Genomic DNA, 9,900 nt, shown 5'->3' with positions numbered 1-9,900 from the left:
AATAATAAATTATTCAAATTCGTACATAATGTTATAGTCTTTAACCTACTCTTGTTGTTAAAAAGCATTTGATAATTTTATAGTCATTATCAGTTTAGAATATATTTTTTTTTAATTTGTCATATTATTTGTTACTTTGATACATAAAAATAAGCTTATTGACTTAAAGACAAGTGGTATTTTATTTTTTATTTAGTGTTTTATAGTAAATTATTTTTAAAGATATTGATTGCATACCTACAACTATTAAATGATTAATTTTCATCCTTATATATATTACATGTACAATTATAAATTATAACACAACAATTTTAATTAAATTTCAAAAAAACTAACAATTAATAATATTTTATTATTCATTAATAATTCAATGTTCAATACTGCCATAATTGGATATATGACACAAAAATAAACATAGCTTAAATTCAATACTGCCATATTTTGGTATGTCTGAAAATCAATTTCTGTATGCAATACAGCCACATATCAAAATATGACAGTCTTGAATTTACTTAAAAATTGTAAAAGGCCATAATAAGTCTGACTTTTTGGGTTCAAGGGAATATTTTATTACATTTGAAAAAGTCACAATATAATGGATGTTTAAAGTGCCTATTGTAGTTTTTAGTTTCAAATGCATAGGTGAAGAACTCTTTGCAAACATCACCATTGTAAAAGTGTACGAACGTGTACCTCAATTTTTTTATAATATTAAGCCGCAAAAGAATTGGTATTAAAACAAACTTACCTTAAATATCAATTATTTTGAGTCCGCGACGTGTATGCACTCCGACGCTGAAATGGAAACGCATCAGATACTGCTGAATTGAAGTCTAAAAATAATGTGATTTATGAAAAAAAAAGATTAAACGGAAAACAGGACGTTTTTCGTTCATGTCTACTTTGCTATCTAATTGAAATGTTAGAATCTTTAATAGACTGCGTCCTCCGCAACGACTTTGACAATCGCCATGGATTATATTGTACCCGAGTAGCAAATTTGTAATGCAGAGTCGGTGTCGAAGAACCGTGCTTAAAGCACCGTGCAGACACAGTGCAAGGGGACAAAAATAATTTGTTTAGGTTCAAAACACATGTGAGGGTGTAAAATGTTACGGTGAAAATGGCAATGTTTAAATTAAACCTATATTTGGGTTCACATTGAGTGCTTGGGTGTCAAAAAAGCACGGTTCAATTATCGAGCAACCATGTATTTTATTACGGTGCTCCTATTGTTCAACGGTTAAAAAATATAAAGAAGTATTACAACGATGATTGATATGCCGTTATTATATAATATTATAACCACGCGTTTTGTTATCACTAAAAAAGTCTATTCATTTCAATATTTGAGTGCATTTTACTTATTTTATTATTACCTATTATAGTTATTCAACGTACATCATCATAGTTCGTCATTTACACAATTATATATACAGTATATACGACAATTAAACTGATTTCATTTAAAAATGTAAGTATATATTTACAATATAATATATTATGTTAATATTAAGCAGTATTTATTGTAAAATGACTTTATAAAGAATGGATAAAAGAAATAGAAAATAATTAATAAAAATGTGCAGGTATATATAATATAATAAACATATACTATATTGTACTAATATATACTATAACAGATTAGGTATATATTAAACATGTGATTTCTTGTGTTTATATATTTACATACCTATTATGTTTTACATATTATAATATATTTTTATGTCATGTACCTACAATATACAATCTTATTAGCATTTGATCTTAGTTGCAATCGGAAATAATTAAGTACCTACTAATACTATTAACTAACATTAATTATTTCTCAGATAAGTGTTTATTTGAATGTATTAAACAAGAAAAAGTAACGAGTAATTTAGTAATTTTACTATAAAAAAAAAACTAAATTACTGGAAATTAATTTACCATCAAAGTACTTAAAGATTCCTGTAAACTTCCTAATTTCCTATTAACTTAAGATAATAGTGATAATACGTATATAGTTACTCGTGGTTACTCCTTAACACTGCTTATCAGTATTCACTACTATTTATAGTATACCTGTCAGTCTATAAATGGACATTTATATTTAGGTAGGTAGATACTTATAAGTTATAACTTTATAAATTATACTACAGGTATATTATTATTATTATTATTATTGGTATGGTATCTGTCAAAAAGAAAAGTTGAATATTTGTTTGATTTTATTTATATCAATTAGATTATGAATATTACTATTCTTAACTGCTATAGCAGTACATGTATACATGTATACATGCCTACCAATGTAAAGAATATCTATAAGTAGATAGTATATAGGTATATAAGATATTAAGATCTATTTAAATGAATGTTTAAAATAATTATACATTGTTTTCATTTTCATAATACCTAATGCTTTTAATCAATTCAACTATTTGAGATTCTATGATTAAAACATTACCTATTTTTTTTGCTCTACTTTACTTTTTTAATTATACCCACCAAAAATAATTAATAAATAAAAAATAATAATTATTGTAGTATGTATTTTTTAGTTATGATTTAAGTTATGCTATTGACATAATATACAACTATACAAGTATTAAGCGGTACAATTATAGCTTCCTAATCATAATTTTTTGAGACATTAATAAAGTAGCAAAGGTGGGCAAGTTAATGAAAATAATTAACTCAAGTTGAGTTAAGTTAAAAGGACACAAAATCGATAAGTTTAAAGTTAACAGTTAACAAATTATAAAATTAACTCGATAAGTTAAAAGTTAATATAGGAAAAAAAATTAACTTAACTCAGTTTAAAAAAGTTAATCTATTTTTTTTAAATTATTATACCTTAATTATTAACAGTGAATGTGTCTTTCTAGTTTCTAATTTATAAATTATAAATCAATTTGATTTAACTTTTATCATAATGTACACTGTATACCCTTTTACTTTTTTATTATCTATTAAATTAAACTATTTTTAACTATTTTAACTTATTAACTTATTAACTTATTTATTTTTTAAATCAACTGAGAAAAGCTAAGTTATTTCAACTGTAAATTAAACTAGTTAAGTTAAAAAGTTAAAAAAAAAATTAACTTTTTAACTTAACTTTAACTTTTTAACTAGTTAATGCCCACCTTTGTAAAGTAGATATTGTTTTATTAGATATATCTACTCATTAATAGGTAGGTACTTAGGTATTGGTAATAACTAATATGTATTGATCATTGATGTATTTTATGTATTCAAGTAATATATAATTTAAATTATTTAAATTATTGTTCACTGTATTAAATTTACTTTAGGCCTAATATCCACTTAAGTAAATCAACGCGTTACCGAAGCAGAAAAAGTGCAGCAATAAGAGGTTCAATTGATGCATGTTTTTATAATGAGGTACTATGCCATTATAGCTATAGAGGAAAAACAAAAAAAAAAATTGTTGTGCTGGAGTTATACAATGTAATACGTGGTAAATAAAAAAAATGTATTCTTAAAATTTGTATAGAATGAAGTTATAGAAAAAAAACTCCGAGCAAAAGTGTTATTATATAAAATATAGCAGCGGTTCCCAAACTTTTTTTATTCAAGGCTCCCTAATAATTAAACATTTTTTTTCACGCCTCCCCTAAAGAATATTCAATAAAATAGGTTTAAAATAGTTTAATATATAATATTTATTAGTTTTAAATTTAAATTTTGATGACAAAAAAAACAGTAAACTTAATATTTTATTCTATACAAAATAATAGTTTCAACAATATTTTTATCGGACCTAAAATAATTGATCTATCATCTAAGAATAACAATATGTGTAAAATTCCAACCGCGCGCCGCGCCGCCCTTGTTAAGTGCTCGCGCCTCTTTTGGGTGGCGCGCCACATAGTTTGGGAACCGCTGAAATATAGTATTATTATTATTGGTGCTTGAATTAAAACCATAAATAAATACTAAATAGGGTGTTGTTTTCAAATTGATTTTAAAAATATTGTGTTTAGATTTTTGATATTGATTTAACTGCTAAAAAAAAGTTTTATAATATATTTATATATATAATATATATATGATATTTAATTTTTTACTGAAAAAAAAAATAGATAATTGTTTTAAGAATTACCTATATTAATTATTTTTATTTATTTTTCTAGAGGCTTTATCTGGTTTAATAAAAACGGCGTCGGATGAAACAACATTCCATAAAGTAGTTGATAACTACTTAAGACATGCAAAATAATTATATATATATAATATATTGATAAGTGTAAAGTTATTTTTACTATTTTTTTTTTTTAATATTATGTTATATTTATGCTAATAAAGTAATTAGTCAAACATAATATGAATTGGCATTTTATTGATATATTTGTTTATTTTTACCAATAAATTAGTTTTAATAATGTTATAGTAAAATATTATATTTTAAAATATATTTTATGCATAAAATATATATTTAGATATACCTAAACCTAAGCACGGTAATATTACAAACCGTTGAGCAATTACAGCACCGTAATATTTTACACCGTGGCACAGTTAATAAATTTACTTCTTCACTAATGATGCACGGTCTGAAAAACCACCTTGGTTCCGTTTTTGAACCGACAACTGCACCATTAATGCACGGTTAAAATGTTCACAGTAGCACCGTGTACTGACGCTTACACGCGCGGATGATGCACGGTGTTCTCTGTATAAAAGTTCGGTATTCAAATCAACCTTCTGCACTGTGCAGTGAAGAGAATTTGCACCGTGCTTTTAACAATCATTTACTGATGGCAGAGCACGCAATGTGAACTGAATTTGCTACTCGGGTACTAAATCAATAAGAGAAATCCATAGATACCTAGGTATATATTATAATACTACTTTTGTATCAACGATGCCCTTGTATACAATCTGTTCATTGCAGGGCATCGGGCAATAATGAAATGAGATAACTATACCGCAATAATGCATAACTTTAAATTAAAATTATGTATAACAAAATAAAGTAGGTACCTTGGTATTATTTTAATTATTTTTTTTTTTTATTTATTTATTTGATTATCGATTAAGAATATTTAAGATGGTGCTTAAATGTTAGAAGCACATGCATATTTTTACTAAAATATATTTCTTTATGAACTATTAAATAAATGTGATTACTGCTTTTTAAAGTTAAAATTAAGTTATACAGTGTACACATTAATTTTCCGTACCGACCATGTCGGGCGACAGCTAGTTTGTAAAATTCCAAGTCAAAAGTTTTCTCCGAATACGAAACTAATAATTGATACAAATTTGTTATTTATTATAATTAATTAATCATCTACGGCAAAAGCCACCAATATGCCAATCATGAGCCACCACAATCTCACTAAACTCATATTCGTAGCATAGTAATATTGTTAATCATAAGGTCATGACAATTATAATAAGTAGGGCTAGGGTTTTAAAGCAAATATTTATTTTTTCATATAGGTAGGAGATAGAAATTTAATTTTTATACATATAAATTAGACTCACGCTATTCTTATTCCAAATAAACCAATTTAATTTAGCTTTTTTTATTGTTCCTTTCAGTTATTTTAGATGTTAATTTGTATATTATGTTTATTATCAGGGTTCGGATTTTATAGCATCAAAAATCCTAAAATATGCGCTATAATATGACCAAAAAAAAACCGTAAAATATGCTCTATAAATATTCCCTAAAAAAATCAAAAATAGCAACAAATAAAAATAAATACAAATCAAAATTTTATTCAATTTATCATATATCTTTATCAAATCATATATTTATAAAAAAAAAACTAAAATCTCCGTATGCAGTTTAAAAAAAATTGTATGTATACTGATTAACTATTGATACCTTGAATTATGACATCGTCAGTACGCAACTATTCAAAATTATCTGAGTAAATAAGAATACAATTTCAATTCTTATTGATTCGCATTAATGATTACCATTTGTCACGAGATTTATGAAAAATATAAAATAAAGCGTTGAATTAAGAATATTAGCAAAACATGGCACCAAAACTTTAAAAGTAGCACTAAAATTCTAAAATTCTTCAAATATGCAAAAAATAGCAAAATTAAATTTGATATTTAGAGTCCGTGGTGCATTAAATAAATTTACAGCCCACTCTGCTATTTTTATCTCTATCCTATAATAAGTAGGAAACCTAACCCTGGTTATAACTTAAAAATTATAATATAGGTACCTACTATTGTTTTGAACATTTCCTATGTCGTACGTGTGTAAGACGGAGACAACACATGCGGGTTAGACGTCCTCTTAATATAAAACTATAGGTATACTATAGGTACCTATATAGCCATATATAAGTAGGTACTCACTATGACACTACTCACCGCTCAAATACTATAATTATATTTATATTGTATTTTTCTATAAACACTTAATTAGTTTATTATTGTAATAATATTGTCCTTCTAGCATTACCCACCTAGTACCCACCCACCCACCCACCCATATTTAAGGTGTTGCTTGAGCAATACTTAGACCCTAGGTTACACGCCACTGAATCAGACTGTATTGTGTTTTCATTGTTTTGAATAATTGAGCACTGACATAATCACATAATTTTTTATCATAGAAGAAAATACCCAAATACTCGTCATAGAGTAATAACTAAAATAGCTAATGCCTAATATAGCATGTTATGTGAATTTAGAAAAATGACAAGTGTCCATTTTTCGTTTGTATTGTAAATTTACTTAAAATACTTTGTTACTTACTTAAAATAATCCCGATCCCTGCAACTAGTGTAGTAGATACCTGTGATTAAAACTTAGTACTTGATACTTGGGAATGGACAGTGGTACTATTGATGTAAGACGGACATAGTGGTATTGTGATTAGATAAACTTATAAAACATAAATAATTATATTAAGTTCATAGTTGAAGCACATTGCGTACTGTGTAGGTAACTTATGTAATGTGTTATGAATTATGATCTACCATTTATTAGGTAATGCTGAAAAGAATTTGGAGACATTTTTGAATGTGTAAAATCACTGGCTGAGAAAAAGTTGACGTTTCGATAAACATACCAAGAATATCAAAAAAACAAACCAACAGTTGTAACATTCAAACAGACGATCCAGAAATATTTTATCGAGTATCAGTATTGATTCCATACATAGACAAATTCATTAATGAATTGGAAGAAAAATTTACAAATCACCAAGACACCAAAGTACATTGACAAGCTTCCATTCCTTATTTAAAGAAAGTGGTTATGAAGAAGATTTTATCTCTTACAAAACAGTTTAGTGAAGATCTGGAAGATATTGGAAATTGTGATGAGGTATTCAAAAATGAGTTCAAACTTTGGCAACGAAAACTTAAATCTCTATCAGAAACGGATAAACCAAAAAATGCAATGGACGCTATTTATATATGTAATGAAGCCTAAACATTTTTAGGTTATTTAAGATATTAGCAACTCTACCAGTCTCTTCTGCCACTAATGAAAGGACATTCTCAACTCTCAAGAGAATAAAAACTTACTTACGCAACTCTACTTCTGAGGTATGTTTAATTTAAATAATAGTGTTAATGATTTTAATCAACTTAATTTAATGTTGTAATTAATTTTAATAGGGAAGACTTAATGGTCTAGCTATGCTCTCGATCAACAAAAACGATACAATTACTCCTGATGAAGTGCTGGTTGAACTATCCAATAAAAAAAGGAGACTAGATAGAATTTGTATTATAAATAATTAATAATATAATATATATTATACTATTCTGTACTCGTATATACTATGTGCAAATTAAATAGTATTTAACTGCCATGAGTTATGTAAACCTTTGTATTTGTTTTGTTATTTTGCCTATTAATATTTATACGAGTAATGTGTTTAATTTTTAGAAAAATGGGTAGTTTTAAAGAGAAGGTTTTAGTGTTAGTAATTATTTTTAAACCCCTCCCAGAGCAAATTTGATTGTACGCCACTGGGTATAGGATTTTTTAGATATACATACCTACCTATACGGTATATCACAGATTATATTTATATAAAACTATAAATAATACTATAATTAAATATAATTATTATATTTATATAATCTGTGATAATATGGTATTGTGCACAATATTATGTAGAGTGATTTTAATAATTAATAGGTTACTTCAACCTGGTCAACCTGCATCAATAACATATTTTTTTAATTGCAGACATAAATGGAGAAGGAAATATACGTTTAGAATAGTATTGGTTTATGCACTATTATTGTATTGCCATTTTAATAATAATTATTGTTAACATTGGTACCTAATGTTCTTTTATTTTCTGTGGATACAAATTTGATATTTACAGTATTATTTAATCCTCTTATTAGACACATAAACGTTATTTAGGAGTAAGTTGTATCTACATTAGATAATAATACTATTAATACTTATGTTATACATTGAAAAATATTAAACCATTTCTAAAACATTTGCTGATCTTATCCATGTGATGAATCTGTAAAACGGAAAACAATTTTTTTCGATGCTATTGCAACAATAAATACCTATAGTTTATAATAATTTAACAACATACAAGACATGCAATTTTTTGGTTGTCTAAGGCTCTTTTATTTTTTTATGATCTTGATTCAAAAAGTGCAAGAAAAATACATGATTCCAAAAGTTAAATTTTAATTTTTTTTAAAAATGGTACTGGACACTGGTTTAGTTGACGTCCGCCAACCCGCGTATTCTCCCGACACGCAGGTTTAGTTGACGCCTACAACTTATATTTCTCGTATTTTCTATTATACTGCAAATAAATAGACAAATATAATTTTGTGGATCAGTGGATCCTATAAATGGATTTCATACCCAGAATGTTGAGAGGATGTGATGTGGGGAAGTGGTAAATGGGGAGATAAGAAACGAAGAGACTAAGAGAAACTTCCTCGATTCATATTTGGCAGAGATTATGTCTACATTAAACGGAAGCGTTCCGTTTGAGGAAATACTGAAAGATATATCCAAATTTTTGCCACCTGCATAAGTTTATGTATTTTTAATTTTAACGATGATTGTTTAATATTATCCATTGACAGAATATATAAGAACAGTTTTCATACTTTTATGTTATGGCAGTCTTGAATCTTGATATTGGTCTTGGTCTTGCAAATTCAGTCTTGGTTTTGATGTTGGTCTTGCTGGAAGACTTGCAATATTTAAAAATATATATATATCCAGGGCCGGCGCAAGAAGTTTTTGCGCCCTGGGCGAAACCATGTTTTGGCGCCCTTAACACCCCCCCCCCGCCAAGACTAGTTTGAGTAGTATTAAAATTAAGTTTTTTAGTAAGTTAAATAAAATTAGCATGTATTTTGTATCATAACAATATTGTAATAAGGTTAGACATATTATTTTATTAACTTATAAAATTGTACAACGAAAATAATATTAAATTTATAATATCATATTTATAGATACTCCGAAAAACGTGTTAAGTTAATAATACTAATTTTCATAATAATAAATATACGAATGTGCGATTCACCACGTTATATCGACCGTTGCGCCATATATTAATTATTATATATCATGATATATTCATATCAACTATCAAAATTCAAAGTATATTCATTAACATAAAATATCAAATCAAATAATATTATATTATTTCACGCCACCAGCCCACCACTGCCTATAATATAGGAATATTGTGTTTCTGGTTTCACTAACTACTTATTAATTAAAACGAAATTTATTGTAAAAAAGAAACCAAAATACTATGTACAAATTTACTAAACAAAATATATGATCATATGAATATTGATTACCTGTTGGCGCCCACAGAAATTTTTCTAGGGGGGGGGGCAATGTTAGGATTTGAGGATAAATATTATAATTTTACTAGGTGTTTTAAAATAATAACGTTTTTTA

The 9,900-nt window shown here is 26.6% G+C and overlaps 1 pseudogene; it reads left to right on the top strand.

Annotated features, from left to right (window-relative positions):
* The first annotated feature begins 6,953 nt into the window (after positions 1-6,953).
* LOC149055983 (52 kDa repressor of the inhibitor of the protein kinase-like) lies at positions 6,954-7,733 on the top strand (annotated as a pseudogene).
* Positions 7,734-9,900: the final 2,167 nt, after the last annotated feature.

Source organism: Diuraphis noxia, unplaced genomic scaffold, assembly GCF_037042655.1.
Source record: "Diuraphis noxia isolate RWA-SAM2 unplaced genomic scaffold, SU_Dnox_SAM2 contig0004, whole genome shotgun sequence".
Lineage (NCBI taxonomy): Eukaryota > Metazoa > Arthropoda > Insecta > Hemiptera > Aphididae > Diuraphis > Diuraphis noxia.
Note: the sequence above shows the minus strand (reverse complement) of the source record. Positions and strands in the feature narration are given on the sequence as shown.